General features: G+C 41.5%; 1 protein-coding gene across 2 annotated transcripts in view; it reads right to left on the bottom strand.

Annotated features, from left to right (window-relative positions):
* Positions 1–20,251, bottom strand: part of ADGRL2 (adhesion G protein-coupled receptor L2) — a 339,276-nt gene extending 319,025 nt beyond the window's left edge. For both annotated transcript variants that reach the window (XM_083444776.1, XM_083444771.1), the window contains exon 1: positions 20,193–20,251. The gene's annotated coding sequence lies outside the window, so the exon portion shown is untranslated. The remainder of the gene's footprint in view (positions 1–20,192) is intronic.
* Positions 20,252–20,888: the final 637 nt, after the last annotated feature.

Below are 20,888 nucleotides of genomic sequence, written 5' to 3'. Positions count from 1 at the left end.
CCTAAGTGACCACTGGTGGTCCTCCTGCTAGCAGCAGCCAGCATAAAGGCCCAGAAACCAGGTATACTGGGGCAGGGTGCCAGTGCCTTTGGACCATCTCCTCAGACTCCTCAGCTTTGTCACCCTGGAACAAAGAAGCCATCATCCCAACCCCCAACCTAGTTAGCAGGAGTCCGGAACCTCATAGGTGCTGCCCCATGTGACTGACTCAGCAGAGAAGTCAGTGTTTTCCTGTGCTGCCACACCTACCCAATGATGCAGGCATTGTGCCAATCAGGAGGCAACAGAAAAGTGAGTAAGTGGTCTTCTACAAGCCAGGGAACTGGCTCTTTAAGCGCTGCAGTCTTTAAGACAAGAGGCTTAGGCAGGTGGGCAGGTGGTCTGGAAGAAGAGGTTTATAATGCCTCGTGTAACCTCTGTTCTTTGTTAGAGCAGCCTGTTCCCTCACAGCTCCATGCTTTCGCAACCATTAGTTCCCTGCAGTGCCAGATTTACGTATAAGCTAAACAAGCTATAGCTTAGGGCCCTACTCTCTTGGGGCCCCCAAAAAATTAAAAGGAAAATAAAAATAAAAATATAAGATAAAAAACAAATAAAATAAAACCTACATACAGCAACAGTGTTTTGTGTTGTGTAGGCTCCTAATTGTTATGTGCAAATGGATTTAGATACCTATTAGGTACATAAATTACCATATAGCATATATTCAACACAAAAAACAGCAGCAATTTGTTGTTGACGAAGGACAGCTGGACATACAAAGGGCCCCATTACCTTCAGTAGCTTAGGGCCTCATCAGACCTAAATCCCGCCCTGGGTACCTGGATCAGAAACATCCACTGACATGCAAGCCAGTCACTTTCTGTCATGAAGAAAACACAATAAACTCAAGAGATTTCTTCTTCCATTCCAAGGCCCAGTTCTGAGTTGTGGTTAATACTACAGAACCACTTGTATGTTATGTTTTGGTTCATTCATTTATTCCTTTGTTGACCAAAGGCCTCAAAAGCAGCAAAACAGCATATTATGCCAATTCTGAACTGTATTGCATAAAATCCATACAATGAAATAACCAGCATATATGAGTATAAACACACACCCAAGTTACTGCAGATCAGGGATTTGAACAATCTAAAACTGGTCAGCTGACCCACACAAAGACCTGGTCAAAAGCAACTGTTCATTTGCATATCTTATAGCACGGAAGGAAGACTGATTAGCAATTAGCACAAAGCTACGGCATAATTTTTTACATTTGCTATTATTAGCTTATTAGGAGTCAGAAACATTTCCTGTTTTTTTTGTTTGTTTTTTGTTTCCTTCTTAATGGGTAATTATTATTTTTTTAATTACATACATTGATTTATAACACAACAGATGCCAAATAAAATAAAAGTAGAAGGGGATATCTAGAAGTGAACATGTAAGAACAAATTTCCATACCAAAATCAAACATAATAAATCAATACCACAATATTTCAAGGAACAGAAATAGATTTGTATTATCCTGAACCTCATTACACCAGTATGTTATGAAAAGACTCAATTTCTCAATAAATACATGGTCTTATCCTGATCTACTGCAATTTGCCCAACAGATCTACCTTTTCCCCATCCCTGGCCTACCCCTGTGCTGCTAGGCGCAGAAATTGACCATATACGGTATGTCTGGTGATCCATGTTATAAAATATTGTCATCTGTTGCTGCTGCATCCCATAACTTTATCAGGTGGGAGAGGTTTCAGGGAATCAATAGGGCTGTAGCTCAATAGCAGACCAATTCCAGCAAATCCAGGGAGGGTTGAGAAGACTCCCTGAGCCAAACCCCAGACAACTGCTGCCAGTCAGACCCTCCAAGTTTCCCCATTTTCCAGGGACGGTCCCAGATTTACAGAAGTCATCCCAGTTTCTGATTTGATTCCAGAATGTCCTGCTTTTCCTTAGGATGTCCCTATTTTCATCAGAGAAATGCTGGAGGGCATGCAGTCTACATTCAGTTCCAAGAACCAGTTCAACTCTTCTGAGAGAGAAGGCATTTCTGAAGCAATAGCGCATGCTTCAAAATCAGCATTTCCAATGTAAGCTGAGGCATATGGACCTCATATGTGATGATATCATGTGCTCCCTATGACAGGATGAATCTTTCCCTGTTGCAGATATTATGAGCAGAAATTGCCTTGACCGAACAGCTTTGCTGTAGAACACCTGAGTCTCTAGCACTCGGCTAAATTTTGTATATATATATAAATGTTTGTATCAGAAATCATGCATTCTCATGAACTTTAGGAAGAGCACATTGAAAGAACAAGCGCAAACTCCTCCTCAAAGGAATGTTCCCATTTTGACAAGGTCTTGCTCTTTGCCGATACCCTCCGAGGTCAAAGATCGCACAGACAAAACTCTGGCCCCCTTCTCAAAGATTTTGGGCTTAATGAAGGATCAAGCACCCCTGCGGGGAAAACAATATTGTGCAGCCGCTCGGAATGCTATTTGGAAGCTAGGGGAGAGAGGGGGAAAAAACACCACGCTCTGTATTATTGACACCATCGGCAAATTAAAAGACTCACTAAAGTTAATATTCCCACATTATAGCAACAGGCCTTTCATAATTTATTAAAACCACTAGAATTTATTATCCTGTCCAAAGCTGTAAAAAAAAAAAAAAAGGAACATGCAGAATCACAAGCCATTTTGCTTAATTAATGGTTTGCTTTTTCCCCATTTTGCTTTTTTTTTTGCCTTACCCAGGATGTGTTGTGGTTTATAAATCACTGTGCTAAATCTTAACATTGCTTCAAGGGAGAGCAGTTTACTGTCCTTGGCCTTCGCTGAGCTGTGGATGGCCTATGGAGTAGATGCATTAACATGTCCATTAGTCCTGCAGGAAATGCCTTTACACCAATCCCGTTTGCACTCTTACAATCACTGCTAGCAACCACCTTGAAAGGATGGGAGGGGAAAAGGAGGGGAAGCAGACCCTGACTTAATTTGTTAGGTCTGCAAGCACCAGTCAAGTAGGAATGAAGATAACCTAACAGGCAGGCAATGACAAGTCGTTTCAACATGTATATTTCTTAAGCAGGTACCCTGGGAAGAGTTTCAGGTAGCATTTCAAGGGTTATGAGGTAGGTAATTTGATCTGTCTATCAATTTGCTATTCAATCCATCACTTATCTCTCCATCTAACATAGTGGTCACATTTAATTTTTAATTTTACTAAAACTGAAAATTGGAGGATATAAAGCAGCTATTGATTTAAGTGTGACAATATCCAACGGAATGCTTCTCAGCAGGCCATATTACTCCTTAAGAAACACCCCCCCACACACTTCTTAGCCATCAGGTTTCAAAATCAGAGGTCTATAAGACCACTTGCTGGTGTCATATTGCCATTACACAAATCTATGGTGTGAACACATTAGAGATACTGTGTACAGTTCTGGGTGCCTCACCTCAGAAAGGATATTGTGAAGTTGGAAAAGGCTGAGAAAAGGACAATCAAGGGCGATGGAGGAGAGGCTGCATCATTTGAGACTTTTAATGGCATTATTATACCAGCCCATGCCACAGCTGTACTACTGCTTTGTGCTAGCAGTCACAACAACTGTATCAAATATTTATTTGCTGCTGGAGCTGCTCATGAAGTTGAGCTGCACGAAGATGCTGACTACAAATTTCATTAGGCCAATGGTCTGCAACATTTGGCATCAGTTTTATTAGATCCATTTATAAGCTAGCCCGTCTAGTCTGACACTACATATTCTAGCAAGCCAATTTGGGAGCCTGGCTCATAACTGTAGGCCACCTGGGCCTGGAACTCAATAGCAGGATCCATCCATATCTCCATGGCCCAAGGCTGACCTGAGAGCTAAATGAAATCTAGAGTTCATCAAACATTGTCATAGCAAGAGGTGGTTAAAATCCAGAGAGACCCACCAGGCCAGAACATATTTCAGTTCCACTGAACTTTCTTTGTAGAATTTACATTGCGAAGTGGTAGGGAAGGTTCACCTGACATGAGCAAACAGAAGCAGGTTCACACCCAAGTCCCATCTGTTGCTAGAACATGTGAAGGGCTATGACACTTGCCACATCACCTGCAGATGCGACCTGCCAAAGAAATGCTTCTCAGTCTTTTACACCTTTGGCTGGTATAGGAATGTGCTTTTTTGTGTGCAAAGTGATGTATGGGCACAAGAACATTAGAGCAGCCTGCTGGTTTATGCCAATGGCCCATCTTAGTCTAGCATCCTGTTCTTAAATTGGCTGTCTGTGGGAAACCCAAAAACAGGATTTGAGCACAAGAGCCCTCTCTGCTCCTGAGGTTTCCAGCAACTGGTATTCAGAACCATTACTACCTCTTAATGTGGAAGCAAAGCACAGCCATCGTGGCTTGCAGCTGTCCATGAATTTGTCTAGTTCTCTTTTAAAGCCATCCAGGTTGGTGGCCACCACTGCTTCCTGGGGGAGTGAAGAAGGCCTTTCTATTATCTGTCCTGAATCTTCATTGGATGTCCATGAGTTCTAGGATTATGAGAGAGGGAGAAATACTTTCCTTCTCCACTTTCACCATGCCTTTCATGTCGCTTCTTACTTGCTTCTTCTCCAAAGTGAAAAGCTCCAAATGCTGCAACCTTGGAGTCAGACTTGGAGTTGCGCCATCCCCTTGATCATTTTGGTTGCCCTTTTGGGAACTTTTCCCCAACTATACAGTATCCTTTTTGAAGGGAGATGACCAGTACAGTGGTACCTCGGGTTAAGAACTTAATTCGTTCTGGAGGTCTGTTCTTAACCTGAAACTGTTCTTAACCTGAGGTACCACTTTAGCTAATGGGGCCTACCGCCGCCGCCGCGCACAGAGCACAATTTCTGTTCTCATCCTGAAGCAAAGTTCTTAACCCAAGGTACTATTTCTGGGTTAGTGGAGTCTGTAACCTGAAGTGTCTGTAACCTGAAGCGTCTGTAACCTGAAGCGCCTGTAACCCGAGGTACCACTGTACTGCACATCGCATTCCAAGGGCAGTCTCACCACAGAGTTGCATTTAACAGCATATTGATATCAGCATCTTTATTTTGAATTCCTTTCCAAATAACCCCGAGGATGGGATTATTGCCCTTTCCTCAGCTGTTGCACATTAGATCTGACATCTTTATTGTGCAGATAACAGCGAAGCATTTCTACTGCTGTCAGTGGTGGAGGAAGCTGCTCGTGTACCAGGGACAGGGTGAGCTGCCCATAGGGGCAGGGCGCACTGCGGGGCCTCCGGAGTCTGCCTGCCTCCTTCCACTCAGCTGCCCTACAGCTGGGGAGGCAACAGGCGGACCGTTCGGGCCTGCGCGCGCCCAAGATGTGTGGCTCGAGCGCGCTGCAGGCCCCTCGGTGAGTGCCACCCAGCATTTTGTCAACCCCCTCAGTGGTGAGACCCGGGGCGATCCGCACCCACTGCACCCCCCTTCCTCCATCCCTGACTGCCGTGGCTGGTGTGTAGTGTGATTCCCAGGCATAGTACATAGTGGTGGGCAGAACTAGCCTCTGCTGCCCTATGCCTGATATGTTCTTTCTAAGTACAGTCATACCTCTTGTTACATTTTGGTTCAGGTTACGTCTTTTCAGGTTGCATTCGGCAGTGACCCGGAAGTACTGGAAGGGTTTCGCCGCTTGTGCATGCGCAGGCATACAAAATGACGCTATGTGCATGCGCAGAAGTGGCAAATCGCGACCCGCATGTGCGCAGACACGGGTTGCGTTCCTTTCTGTTTGCGAACGGGGCTCCAGAACGGATCCCGTTCGCACCCAGAGGTACTACTGTATCTGTGGTGGCAGGGAAGGGGAGAGAAGTCATATATTTTCCCTGGGTAACAATCTCAAGGTAAACATTGTATCCAAAGAAAAGGAAGGTTTTGGTGTATGTGTGTTTGTGTGTTTTAATTACGGGCAATGAAGTTACAATATCTGTTTCAAGCACAAAAAGCTTGCACTGTCACAACACTGTAAATTATATGTTTCTTTGGCTTGAGTTTTCTCCCTGTGTTAACCTTGGTGATCTGCCTCAGAGGCTTTTCTGGCTGAAAGGCAGCATAGAAATAAAACCCTAAGTAACCAACAATATGACATGAAGTACATTTTCAGACAGACAGACTCATCACTTAGTGGTTTCTTAAGCACGGTTTTGTCTCCTTTTTAAACACCCACCTACTTTTGAAGAGCTAAGATGGGGGGGGGGAGTAAGTGTGATGGGTCCCAATCTGAATGAATCTGACAAAGCAGTAGCCCAGTGTTAATACAAAGCCATGTGTGATCTTTGCCAGACACTTGCATCCTGACAATCTGAGTGACGCAGCTATGAGTGAAAAATGTCTTAACATTCCTTGTTTTATTTTTTTAAAAAACTTCCCCGAAATATAACTTGAAGTGAGAGCCCATCTAAGGCGGTGCACCAAAACTCCTACATTTTGCTCTGCTGACTTTTCTCCAGCCCTCCTAATATCTAAACATGCACTGCATAAATTCCTTTGAAATCATTAGAACAGAAATAAATTACTGTTTGTCTTGACTTCTCTGAGCAATGATTGCAAATAACAATAGATTCTTAAGTAGGACCCCAGAGGTCTCCTAAGTATTATTAAGCCTACAGAATTATTGGGAATGCACAGAACTACAAAGGTAAAGAAATGATTTCATCTGTATATGATTTTAATCAAGCTTGGCTTGCTGTTAAAAGGCTTGTTTAATGAAGACTGCCTTTCCCTCCAGAGGGAGGCTGGAGCAGGCAGCACACCATCAGCCAAGCAAGGCTTATTGCTGTAACAATAGCTAGAGGGGGTTACCACAAAAATGTTTTCCTTTGAGTCTGTTTCTGATCACATATTGAGAAAACAACAGCCAAACAAGGGGTTGGGGGGGGGGGGAGAGAAAGCAGGGGAAAACCAAGTATGTAGCAATTAGCATGGAGAAAATGCTACTCTATCAAACAATATAGAAGACTGGAATCAAGACATTGCTTGGAGTTGCATGGTTTTTTTAAAAAATGTTTTAAAAATCCCAGTTGTAATGAGAACAACCAGTTCACCCGTAATTCTCCCCCCACTTCCCAGAACATCCCATCAGACATGGGAATGCCAAAGGAATCTATGTCCTGTGGCTTCCTTGAGCAAAGATATAAACATACAACAGACCGTTAGATGTTGACCCTATATACTTCTATGTTTATTGATGAAATTTAGCTATGCGGTCAAAGGTCAAATGGGAATAAGAAAGTACATGATGTCACCAGCGATGTTGCTAGCCAGGAACACTGGGGCTTTGCTATGCTATAATGAATTAAGTCCCCCCCCTCCTTCCTTCAGATTTTTCAAACTGCCCTGTTCATCTTTCAAGTCTGTCCATATTAATATTCCCATTTATGGCAATGGGACTAGCTAAAGGAATTTTCATCATATTCTGCAAACCTTCCCAAGGGAAAGAGCCCAAGAAGACCGCAGATGTGAGTAAGGACCACTCACTTGGGGGGGGGGCAGCGTGTTGATTCTGTACTCCGTCCAATTGCCAAATTTACTTTGCTCGTATTTATACGAGAGCCCATTTTGACACATTTTGTTTAGTTAAGTGGAGGAGCCCATTTTAAAAAGAACTCCTATTGCCAAAAATATAAACAGAGCGAGCGTTGATGAATATAAATATTTGAACGGCGGAACATTTTGTTATATCTTATGGAAACACTCCTGATCGAGCAGATGGGAGTTTACCTCATGGATTAGATGAATCAACTGAAATATGCCTACGGTGGGCAATTTTAAATAATGGATGAATATCCCTGGATGGGCTGAATGGATCTATTTCTTAGTGTGCACTAGACGGCTCAAATGGACGTTCTGTTCATTTCCAGTTCGGCAGGATGTTACTTAAAGTGTAAACCTCTTTAATTAAAAAGGAATCATTAAGTTTACTCCTATTGCCTCCTCTGAGGCTGATTTGCTAATAAGCAACCGGACAAGGGATGTGCGAAATGAATAGTTGAAGGGAAACTCCGACAGCCAAAGAAAGGTCTAGAGGGTGAAGTTAGTTGATTAGGCACCGTTTGTCATGAATGGGTCCACAGCACGTACAATAGTAAATCCCACTACCTTAGAAGATTAATTCTGAAGGAGGCACTCTTGGGTCAAAGTATACATAGGCGTGTGCCTAATCTCAGAGAAATCAGGCTATTTTCTCACAGCAATTAAGCAGAGGTCTAGGGTTTCACCCACAGTGTATTTAAACACAGGATACAATTAAACCCCACAGTATTAATATCTTTGCTATGCAAAATTGTCTGGGAAATAGATTTTGCCCTCTTTTCAAATGGAAAGCAAGGCAAATTAAAGAGGATGACTTTATTGGGGATAATTATTCGGCTGAGACAAATGTCAGGTGTTCCTTTGAAAGTGCTCCCTGTCACCTTCGCGGCTGGTGGAGAAATTAGTCGAACTTGCATAAAGGACTTATAATTTCACCTTGTGTTGGAAAACAAATAAAAGAAGAGGAAGAAACACACCTAGCTCATTCTAAAGCATATCAGACATTGACTTTCCTATTTCCACGACTGTTACTATTTGAAGAATAATGTTTCAATCAGAGCAGCCCATGACTAACCAAAAATATATATCCTTCTTGACTTGCAATCTATAAGACTTGGGGAAAGGGGGGGCAACCGTAACATCTTATTAAGCTATGAATAGTTTTGAAAGATTTCTTTCCGCCATGTTGTCTAAAGATTTTATAGTTACATAAGCAAGGAGCAGGCAGTGTGACTCAAAGAAAATGAATTCCAATTTGAAACAGTACTTGGAAAAGGGGGAACGGACTTCTCAGTTTACAAAACACTATTGGTTATATATTGATCCAGTGGAGGCAGGGATATTTTAACAATTCAAGAATTTTATTAAATAAGCCATCTCTTTCTTTCACTCTCCAAATAAATATCCTTTGTGAGTCAGTGGACTTTGCAATTCTCTCATATAGTGTTGTTTTGCTTTTGTCTACATGTCGGATCTATAATCCAGTTTAAAGCCAAAGCAGCTTTCTTTTCTCCTTAAAAGAACAATCAAAATGTAGTTATTTATTTGTTGCATTTTGAAACTGCCTTTCAGCCAAGTTTTCCATACAAGTTTCCCATACAACTCATGAGAATAATAATGGAAAATGTGGAATAAAGCATAAAACCATAAAACTTCAACTTCCATTTAAAAATAAATAAATGCAAAGAGCACAGCATTATCAATAGTTCCCTTCCCCTTTTCATCTATACAGATGATTGAAATTTTCTACTGAGCAATAGTTTGTACACACACTGCAAGGTAATGTGAACAATGGGGAGAGAAAAATGTGCTGTCCATAGTGTTTCTTATATCATATTGCTGGGGTTCAGCTAAATTGATGAAACATATCAAATAGAGATGAACAGTCTCTAAACTCTGCATGCTTACTTGGAAAATTAATCCCATGGTGTCCAGTGGGAATTATTGCTAAGTTAGCGCACACAGATTTGTAGCCTAATTCCACGTGAAGAACTTTCACTGATTCCTCAGCAAGCAAGAATAACCTGATGGAAGTGTTCAGAAACGCAGTTAACAGTGTGAACCTTTTAACCACCAGATCTATAAACCAGTTATATCAGAATAAAGTGAAGAGAAAAGATTAAATCTCAGCTCCACTGTTGTCAGCTCAAATCCTCTTATTTGTGGATGGAACTACGCTTGCGATATATACAGCAAGGATGCTAATAGATGCCTCACATTTTAATGAAAAATGAAAAATTGCAGCTAACTGTTCTAAAACACAGTCAATGACTTAGTTTTCGGGGACACTGCCAGCTATTTAGACTCTCTTTTTTTAACCTTTCAAATTGCAGCATTTTTCTCTTAAACAAGTTGCTTACTAAATACATACACACTCTCTTCTTCTTCTTCTTCTTCTTCTTCTCCTCTCTCTCTCTCTCTCTTTTTGCAAAGGAAACTGACCTTTTAAGTGATTATTTTCCAACACTTCTTGAAAGCATTTCACCTATCATCTTTACATTTTCAATGCGCTGCAACAAATGAACCCCTAACCTTTCTGGCAAAATGTATTGTACTGCAGGACACAAAATCACTTGCTAACTTTAATTAAGTTCCTTTAGAAGAAATGTAATTCTTCACCACTGGAGGGATGGAAGAAGAATCTTAGAATCTTATTTCGTTATAAAAAGTAAAACAAAGCAAGGCTGCTCCAACTCATTAATATAATCAGTCTGTTGTACCTTCACATAATCCATTAAAATTGGTTTGTGATCTGCTGGAAGAAAACTTAAACAACAACAACAACAACAACAACAACTAGAACGTTCGAATAATACAGTATTATTAGAAACAATAAAATGCCTTTAACTGGTAATTAGTGAAGTCCTAATTTGAGGTCTGTTAATGTTAATGAAAAGCAGCTAAACTAACATGATATTTCCCCCCGTTTCATGATATGATCTCAATAAAGTTCTGATCATCACCATCATGTTTTGGATGTAGATGTGATCAGGAAATTTCAGGATACATTCTAAACAAATTACCCCTTATAGGACCTTACAGGACAAAGTTAAGGGAATCATTTAGGGAAAAAGGATAGTGCCAAGAACAAATAGGTCAATACACAACAAAGCCAAAAAGACGCAGAACTACCAAGGAAGCTTGACCATGGATGAGAGTTTTTCTATGGAAAATGGGGCAAATTGACCTGAGGTTAAATTAATCATGATGGAGATTTTCCCTTTTGCATTACAACTGTTGGATGAGCATAAAGGAATCTGTGCTTTCCTGTGCTGTCCGGTTTGGAGGTGGCAAAGTAATTTATTTGTCTGAATGTTACTGGATCTGTTTATACCTTAAGCCTGATTTAAACTTGCTCCAGTTCTTGCCAATGAGATAGGATAAACCTTTAACCAAACAAATCAGCACTCTGTGCTTCTAACCAAAAATGTATAAAATGATAGAACACAATTTCCATTCACACTACACACTGTGTTCATATACAAAATGTTTGTGTGTGTGTGTGTGTGTGACTGGTGCAGAAACTGTTTGTATCCATCTCTGTTCACCGACACCATTGTTTATATAAATATGTTTATATAAACATTGGGGTGTGTGTGAATGTACACAGATACAGTTCCTACATCCATCATTTGTGTACACATACACACACACACACACACACACACACACACACAATGTGCAGTTACAGATAGTATACAAACAAACCTATATGAGGCATTGTTTATTGTGGTTTCCACCTTTCAGAGATTGCAGCAAATATCTGACAATTATTTGTTACATGTTTGTTGTTAGGGGTTTGTGAAAAGATGGTCTATGAAAAGGCAGGGGTCAGCTTATGGGAGCCTCCGAATGGTAAGGCCACGGTAGAATGGCATCGGTTTTATATTGCTCTGTCCTCACAATCCACCACAGTAAGACTCACTGAGCCACTGAGAGCAGCCGAAGGGGAAGGAAAACATGGGGGACATGTCACTTCATCAGTTACTGTTGATTGGGAAGAGGAGATTTCACCAGCTTCTCTGTGCCGAAATGCTATTAGGGTCTCTAAAGTGCAAGAGGAGAAGGGGGGGGGGATTGGACCTAAAACAATGTCAATAAATCAATTTTGATCAAATGAAGTACTGTTAAAATAAGGAGGGGGGGTCCAGGTTTGGCTGAAAACCAACGTCTTCAGAAGTAGTTATCCAAAATAAAATTATCCTATAAAGTTAACATCTCCCTTGATAAATAATAATAATGAATTTATTAGTTTTTATTTGTATCCCTCCCTCCCTGGCCGAGGCTTCTTAGCAACTTTTTAAAGCCCTGCCTCTTATTTTTAATTATCTTGGGACTTGTTTGTGTGTGTGTGTGTGTGTGTGTACTACCCCTTCTCTCCCCTCTCCTCCCACCAAAGGGCAGCAAGCAATAGGAGCAGTCTAGCAGGGAATTTGGAATTCAGCCGCAGTCCCTCTGAAGCTATGCAAGCATTGTTCCTCAGTTCCCCCAGTGGCTTCCAATAGCAGATGAACCAGGGATAATTGCTGCTTATTCAGGACTAACTGCCATAAGTGCTTTTAGCTTGTGTTTGTATGTATGTTTCTCCCTGAATGGAAGCAAATCTCCAAAGTTGTGTGGTGTAGGACCAAAGATGAAAGCGAGGGGCAGGCAAGAGATTGGGACATTGTTCTGAGCATCGGAATAGCTGGTTAGGTTCAGGCAATAGCAAAGCATCTGAGAAAGGTGCTGTTGGTACTGTGGGGCATGTGATGGTGGGGAAAACATCTAATTATAAATCTTATATTTGGGGAAGGATCATAATTCAGTGGCAGAGCATTTGATTAGCATGCAGAAGTGTTAAGGTGCAATCCAGGTGCAGCTGGGAAACCCTAAAGAATCACTGTGTCAGGGACTGGGCAGAGGAGGAATGGTGGAGACTGCCTTCCCAGCCTGACCCTTCCAGGGAGGAGGAAGAGGGAGACAGTATAGATTTACAACAGGGGTTTGAGGGAGGTCACAACTCAGAGGCAGAGGAGAGGAAAAGTTGGGAAATCGTGGGAGAGCCAGAGCAACACCCGGCTGACACCTTGTCATTGAAAAGCATTCCAGACCCTCCATCTCCCAGAACCCGGTGAGCCTTAAAAGTAGGAGAGCAAAGAGCTCAAAGACAGAGGGCATGTAGCAGCACCCGTAGAAGTGACGAATGAGGAAGTGGGAGAGACGAGGAGTGGAGATTCACTCGGGACAACGCCATTATCCAAGAGACTGGGTTCTATAGCCTCTCTCTGTAAAGATTGAAATAAAAATGGACTGTAAGAAACTTTGCCTTGTCTTTATACTTTGCTGGGCAACCAGCCGGGAGCTGCTAACAGCATCCTGACACACTGTGTAGATGATGGACCACTGGTCTGACTCAGTTTAAGGCAGCTTCCTGTGTTCTTATATGTGCCTGTGTTCCCAGACATTCCTATTTAATAAGAAAAATAAAATAACAGACCCTCCAAGTGTCCCTATCTTCCAGGGATAGTCCTGGATTTACAGAAGCTGTCCCAGTTTCTGATTTGATTCCAGAATGTCCCACTTTTCCTTTGGATGTCCCTATTTTCATTAGAGAAATGTTTGCATGTATGGAGTTATGTGATGCCCCGAGCCAAGATTATGAGTAACTATGCAACCTTTAGAAGACATCTGAAGGCAGTCCTGTGCAGGGTGGCTTTGTAATATTTAACGTTTTATTATGTTTTTATAAATGTTGGAAGCTGCCCAGCATGGTAACCCAGTCAGAAGGGCAGGGTACAAAGAAGAATTAGAATTAGAATTAGAATGCAGTGGTACCTCGGGTTAAGTACTTAATTCGTTCTGGAGGTCCATACTTAACCTGAAACTGTTCTTAACCTGAAGCACCACTTTAGCTAATGGGACCGACTGCTGCTGCTGCCGCTGCGCCACCAGAGCCCAATTTCTGTTCTTATCCTGAAGCAAAGTTCTTAACCTGAAGCGCTATTTCTAGGTTAGCGGAGTGTGTAACCTGAAGCGTATGTAACCCGAGGTACCACTGTAATAATAATAATAAGAGGAGCAGCAGAATCAGAAGCAGCAGCAACAACAACAACAACAACAGAATAAGATGTCCTTATTTTCATCGGAGAAATATTGGAAGGCATGAAATAGCAATGTGCTAGAAGTTTTTTAAGTCCTCAGTCTGAAAATGAACATATACCCCCCCACCCATGTCTAATGCTAATTAAGATAGCATGCAGTAAGTATTCAATGTTCTAGATGTAAACCTGCAGTCAATGTACCTCAATCCAAGAAAGTTGAATCACAGGGCGGAGGGGGTGGGGTGACGGAGAGGAAAATGTGCCTCTCTGTCGCACTTCCTACAGCTTCTTTGAGACAGAAATCTGATTGGGCGCATAATCATGTCATTTAAATGGAGAGCAATAAGGCAAAATTGACTCCCTGTCATGTCCTCCTCCTGTCCTCGAGTGCTTATTATGTGTACTAGCGGCAAACAATGCAGAAGAGACGAGGAGAGGTAGTGAATCAAACAAACTTGCCACAGTTTACATTCCTATAAAGCTAAGTATTTGCACGGCAGTAAATGAATATTTATGCTAAGTGCGTACTTTCCCTCTCCTGAACGCTTTCAACTCATCCAACATCCATCCTGCGTAACAGGCGGAGGCAGAGCAAACAGGAACGCTGGAGCATGGCAAGGGACTGGTAAACAAGACCTACTCTGGGCTAGCGTCAAATCTGCTGTTGTTTCCTTATGTTCCCCATCCATAGAGCTTCGGTTTTGCACTTGCCCTTCAAGGCAGCCTGGTCCAGAGAAACAGACGGACACTTAATTTAGCACTTTATCAATACACAGTTATCCAACATGTGCTTATTTCATTGTGGCTGCGGTGGGGAGGGGGAGTGAGCCGCACAGTTTCTGAGTCGAACTTGTCTGTGCGCACGGAGAACACTCCGGCCACAGATGTGACTGGTTAACTGTACAAGCAAGGAGGATAAATCCACACAACAATACTTCATTCAGCAAGGAAATCTGCAGTGGATTACAGCTTCTCTATGGTTACGTCTGTTCTTAATTTACTGCTTTTATTCAGTTTTCAACCATAAATGAGCCCCTTATGAGGCATTCACTATGCAGAATTGACAACTCTTTTTATCTGCTTGAAAAATATTTTTGGATAATAATTTATGGTTAGGAAATATTTTAAGCAGTTTCAATAGTTACATTATATTCATTCAATGCTTAATGATGCAGTGTCTCACTGGCTTTTTTTTTTATTAAATGAAATCCAGGGCAATCTGGTAATTTCATGTATTTGTAACAAAAAAAGTAACTTGGCTGTACAGGAACGCGATCTTTTAAAATGCATATTTCACAGGAACCATGATATGTTTTTTCTTTATTTTTCCCTCCCTTCTCAGTTTTGTTTAATACTATTAAGTCAAGTCTCATGAGAAAAGGTTAGTCAATAATTTTTAACCAAGGTTGGTGTCTACTGGAAATCAAATTTAGGGGGGAGGGACTCTAGGCAGGCATGAATATTTTGTTTTCGTTTCTTTAAAAAGTATTTAAGGGGGGAGGGAGCTGATAGAATTTGATTCTAAACAGTCCAAAATAGGGAAGATGTGGAAGATTTATGTTGGTGCCAAAATAACTAGGTAGGATTACCATACTAATTCTGTAGCCAACTAAAAAGTATATTTCTTCTTCTTCTTCTTCTTCTTCTTCTTCTTCTTCTTCTTCTTCTTCTTTTCCTTTTCTCACAAAGTGACCCCAAAAGACTTACTTTAAAATCAATTAAGACCATCCAATAGAAATATAAAAATACCACTATACAGATAAAAGGCAGGACTTAAAAGATCCCACTGCAACAACAGAGGTCACAATGCCATCTTTCAAATTAAGGTCCAAAAAGCAAGGTAAAAAGAAGTCTTAACCTGATGCCAAAAATTAAATAGGGTGCCAGGCATGCGTCCCTGGGGAGAACATTCCACAAACAAGGGGCCACCACTGAAAAGGCCTGATCTTGTGTTGCCACTCCATGGAGGGAGTGATGATTGCAGGGTTTAAGTTGGTTCATGTGGGGAGAGGCTGTCCTTGAGGCACTAGGGTTTGAGCTGCATAAGGCTTAATAGGTCAGAACCAGCACTTTGAATTAATAATAATAATAATAATAATAATAATAATAATAATTAATAATAATAATAATTTATACCCTGCCCTCCCCAGCCAAGACTGGGCTCAGGGAGGCTAACACCAGATATAAAAACAATTGATTGAAATACAACTTAAAAACAAGATTAAAATACAATATTAAAATACAGCCTCATTTCAATGGAAACTCAAATAAAAAACTTTTTGGGGGATCAAAACGTCAAGTTGAATTAAGCCCAGACACAAATTGGTAGCCAGTGCAGTCATGCCAGAGTTGGTGTTATATGTTCATACCGTCTTGCCCTGTCCAGTGACTTCTGCACCAGCTGCAGTTTCCAAATTGTATTTGAGGAAGCTCTGGGGTCACTTTTGTAGATGCAGAGGAGTTGTGGAAGGCACTAGCTGGGGAACCCTCAAGGCAACCTCCAGGAGAAGCTTGGGAAAAGCGCTGGAGATCAGGAGCCTTAGGGAGTGGTGGGAAGGCAGGGACCTTCAGTCCTTGCAACTGCTGTATTGGGGCAAGATCTACTGGGAAGAGTTGCTGGGATCACTAGACCTGCCCTGTTCTTGTTTCTTTGAAGAGCTAATTTCACGGACACCATGTTTTTTGTTGCTGACCTATGCTTGACTCTGGATCCTGACAAAGGGCTTGGCATGCGCCCAGTGATTCTGATCCCTGATGCCATCCCTCATTTCCACTAAAGTGAAGAGGCCTTAGTCTGCATAACCAGATGAAACACTGTGGTTTTAATCTGCACATTGAATTAATGGACGTGTTGGGACAGGTTGGCGCTTAGCTGAAAGTGATGCTCTTGGAAGGAAGCTGCCATGCAGCTTCTGGATCTTTGGAAGTCATCACCATGCTGCAAAGAATTAAGCGCAATCATATATTTCTGTCTCTCCCCCCCCCCCCCACATTTCCTTTATTGCGCTTCCTCAGAGAGATGCCATCCATTGGTGTCATAATTGGCTGCAGAGGAGAGAAGTCGTGTCAATGATATGGAACACACTTATTAATTGAGACAATAGTGACGAGGCTGTAAAAAGCCTTCCAAGATGACAAATTCCCCTTTGCATTATTTTAGATTAATTTAAAGTGCTGGCACACAAAGCTTTACAACTTTATTCTTGGCAGAATATGAGCACTTTCAGACTCATTGATACTCAGGGATTCTTTTGCTATTACAGAGGAAACTCCCAGTAGAAAAACAAAGGGAAACATTTCAATGAGGTACTTGCAGTGTTTTCCTCATTAGCAGCTACAGTGTCTTGAACAGGGAACGAGTGTTTGGGGAAAAGTTTTCTTGGCATTAACAAGAAAGGACATTGCTTTTACAGGCAAAAACACGTTATGATTTTCTGAAACATCCTATCATGGAACCATATGAAATTTGATTTCTTAAAAAAAAAAAAAAATACAATAAAAACAAAACTAAGTGCTAGAGTGGCTTTTTTTTCTTTAAGAAATGCCCATCTATTTAAATATAATCCTATATACTGAACAATTTTTAAAGGTTATTTTAAACTAAGAACGGTTCCATTTTATGGCTTCCAGGTTTCCTTTGTTTTCAGTTTATAAGTGAGTAGGTTTGATGTATTTTTAAAACAGAAATTGCATTGTTTTGTTACTGAGTGTCCTTGTTTCTGTCTCATTGATACCTTATGACCATGAAGAGAAGGGAGAGCTTTTTCTCATTTCATCAGAGCTTTTTTCAAAGCTGTCAGATAAAACACTGAAGCTGACCCCTAAGCCCAGCCCCTTGAGTATTGATTCCAGTTTTGCCACTGGGAAACTGCACTCCTGCCTCTCAGCATTTATTTGCAAGATGTGAATGGCACTTTGCAGCAGGAATGGGGAACCTGTGGCTCTTGGAGAGGAATGACCAGAGAGCCACCACAAGTTTCCTCCACACACCCATCACACTTTGGCATATCATAATCTGCCACCTGCTCTCTATGTGCTCCTTCTTTGTACACTTTCATGGTAGAGAGCATCATCGAAGGAGGTGCTGAGCAGGATATTTCCTTGGAGAAGGTCTTTTGGCCCTTATCCCCTAGTGCTTTTCTTTCTTAGGGTACTCAAGAGTATGCACCATTTTGCCTAAAGACAAAGCACTGGTTGAAAGTATGGCATGTATTGTAACAACTTCATGGTGAGAACTGGCACCTTTTTTTCTAGAAGATAAGCTCTGGGTGTAGGGCTTCCCCATTTTGCCAACTCCTCTTCGATCAGTATGATTACAGCGCACTTATGTGTAATAATTTGCTGTATTCTCCTCCTCCCTCTTGCCAAAGCCCAGTTTCCACATTTCCCAGGTGCACCATTGAACAGAACATGCTCTGGCAAAGGCACTGCATCCATGATTTGTAATTTGCCCTAATGACACTCCGGGGATGTAAACTTGAGTTACAGATTATTTATCATATCAGTGGGGGAGAAAGTCTAATTCATTACACCTAGTTAATCCTAGCAGATAGGCTACAAATAATAACACTGACCTATGTCACTAGGCTGCTCTAGGGATTACAGAGAAAATCTATGCACAGTGTTACTGTTGTGCCTGCAGGTGCACATGCAACCACAGGGTTGCCTTCCCCACCCCCATGGAAACATGTGCTCTAATGTCACCAATAGGTAGCTTTTTCTCTTTGTGTGGTGCCCATGGCATTTCTCAGTTTTGCAAATTTGCCCATGGGCCCAGAAAGGTTGGCGACCCCTTGGGGTAGCATCGTCAAGAACTGCACTAAGTGCTTGATATGTTTCTATGCAGATAGAAAGGATTCAGTCTCATGGATTGGCAGAAGCGGTTAGTGGATCAAGCACTGCTTTAGTTATACCTTGAGTGGTCTTGGCTCCTGCACTTCTTGTCCTTTACATGCCAGCCCTTAGATGTAAAGTTGTCCACGACACTGGTTTCTCTGAAGCCACGGCTAGCAAGCACACCAGCAATGTTGCTGGGGCAGTGAGGTTGCAACAGAAACCGGAGAGAGCTATATGGAACCCACTATTGTGAATAAGTTCAATATGTGTTTGTTTGTCCAGCCACCATAAACACAGCACACCTGATTTTTGATCCTTGCCTGATGAGTGGTGGGCAAATCACATCTTAGAACCATTAACAAAAATAGGTTTTACATAAACTTCCACTATCAGGCAACAGAAAAATTCCCCAAGGGGAGAAGCAGCTGTGTAAATGTACCCTTGCATTGTATCAATTGCCTTTCAAAGAGACCAAAGCTGTAATTACCATCTTAGCTTAAACACATGCCCACTCAGACATAGGCACGCACAGCCAAGAATATAGAGCTGCATCTTATAGGTGACCAAGAGACTGAAATCCCATTTTTCAGGTATGTACTGGGACATTTTCAGGGGCCCCCTTTTCATAGCAGCTCCTTGCTCCTCCTGAAAAGCCAACCGAAAGCACCATCTGAAACACTGATGTCTATTTGACCACTTCAAAGAACTTATTATTGTGAGTGAGGAGGTTTTTCCAAAGCAGTTCTGCTTCTTCTTCCTTAAGTAAAAAGAGGTTGGAATATTTTGAAAAGAAAACGCGCAACCTTGCTTTCCAAAGAAACATCTATAGGGTAGCTGCATCACACACACATCCCAAAAAAGGACAAAGGAGACACAGACTTACATAAAAATGTCATATGCTCATTTATAGAGTTGCCCTTATTACTATTATTTCAATAGGGGAGACACACAATACATCTCACATTAGTGGGAAAGGCAGGGACCCAAGTGATATGTGTATCTGCTCAGTATGGTAACTTCAAGGTCCTTGCTGTCTCTTCTTAGGGTTCTTTGTCTGTAAACCAGATTTGGACCGCACAGGTCTTCAAATAGTGAGGATGCTCTCAAACAGAGGACTGTCTCATGTAAAGCAAGACATCTGGCCACCCTAGTATTTCAACTTTTTCATAAGAAGATCCACTGACTAAGAGAGAAAAGAAAATACCTGTGCTTCAGAAAGCAGAAAAGTACCACTAGACCAAAAATAAATATCCGCAGTGTATGCAGTTAAGAAGGAAAGTAACAATCAGCAATCCCCTCTTTCCCCTTTTGGGACTATAAATTACCTGAAGCAATTTCTGTAATGGGACATGATACTTGCACAATGATCCTGCACTAATTTTACAAAGCAAAACCTCAGTTCCTGATTGAAAGAGTACAGTAGAAACTCCGCCTTCCATTAAAGATCTTCAGTAGGTTCACATAATTAATGGAGAACACGTCATAAGGAAGCTTAAAAATTCAAGGTAGAGTACCTTTCTTACCCTGTCTAGGCTCTCTCCCTCTCCCTCCTTCCCCCCACCTCTCTCTATATAGCCGTAACAAAGAATGCAATTGTTGTAAGATATTGCTGCCCATCTAAATTAGTCTGCCACTGTGTTTACGGAAGGACATAGATTCAATTGCACTTTCTGTGTGCAGAGCTACTGGGAAAATCCCCAGCTTCTTGGTACTTACCAAATTATATCCTTCCTTATCTCAGGAGGAACAGTCTAGTAGGTGCACATTGCAACTCTAGGGTGAAACACATGGTACTCTTATCTCAAGAGCACTTACAAGGACCTCACAAAAGTTGTTAATTATTAACCTACCTTCAGGGCTTACCCTATTAGTTCAAGTCTGACTTTTACTGTTTAAACCCAGGCAAGTATCAAACGCTTCCTTCAAGAGGATCTGCACCACTACATTCTAGATTGTTCCTATGCTTGGCTCTCATATTAGACTACTTCAAGCCTGCAGAGTTCAATTATGTGTAGCATTTGTATGTTTATATTATATTTGCCAAAATGGACTGGGAACATGCTCAAGGCCCTAAGTTAATCAGAAATTCAGATAATCAAGAATGCTGTTTGCACAGGATTATGATAATGCCAGGCTACCAGAAAGACAAAGTAAATTTCGATAGCAGGGCAATCTGGCTCATTGAGGCTCAGATAAAGGAGATGCTACTGTAGGTAATAAAAGGTGTTCAATGTATCTGTATTGCAGGTTCACAATTCTAGCTTTCTTTTGTCCAAAAGAAATAGGAGTTTTTATTAGGAATATATGTGTGTGCATACGGAAATTACATAAGTAGACAAGCAACGTGCACAGAATGGAAGCAAAATCAAATACCCAGTTCATATATTACCATGAAAGGAGATATCTTTCAGC

The sequence above is a fragment of the Podarcis tiliguerta genome, assembly GCF_965153285.1.
Source record: "Podarcis tiliguerta genome assembly, chromosome: 6".
Lineage (NCBI taxonomy): Eukaryota > Metazoa > Chordata > Lepidosauria > Squamata > Lacertidae > Podarcis > Podarcis tiliguerta.
The sequence above is the reverse complement of the archived record's forward strand: the minus strand, read 5'-3'. Positions and strand labels throughout refer to the sequence as shown.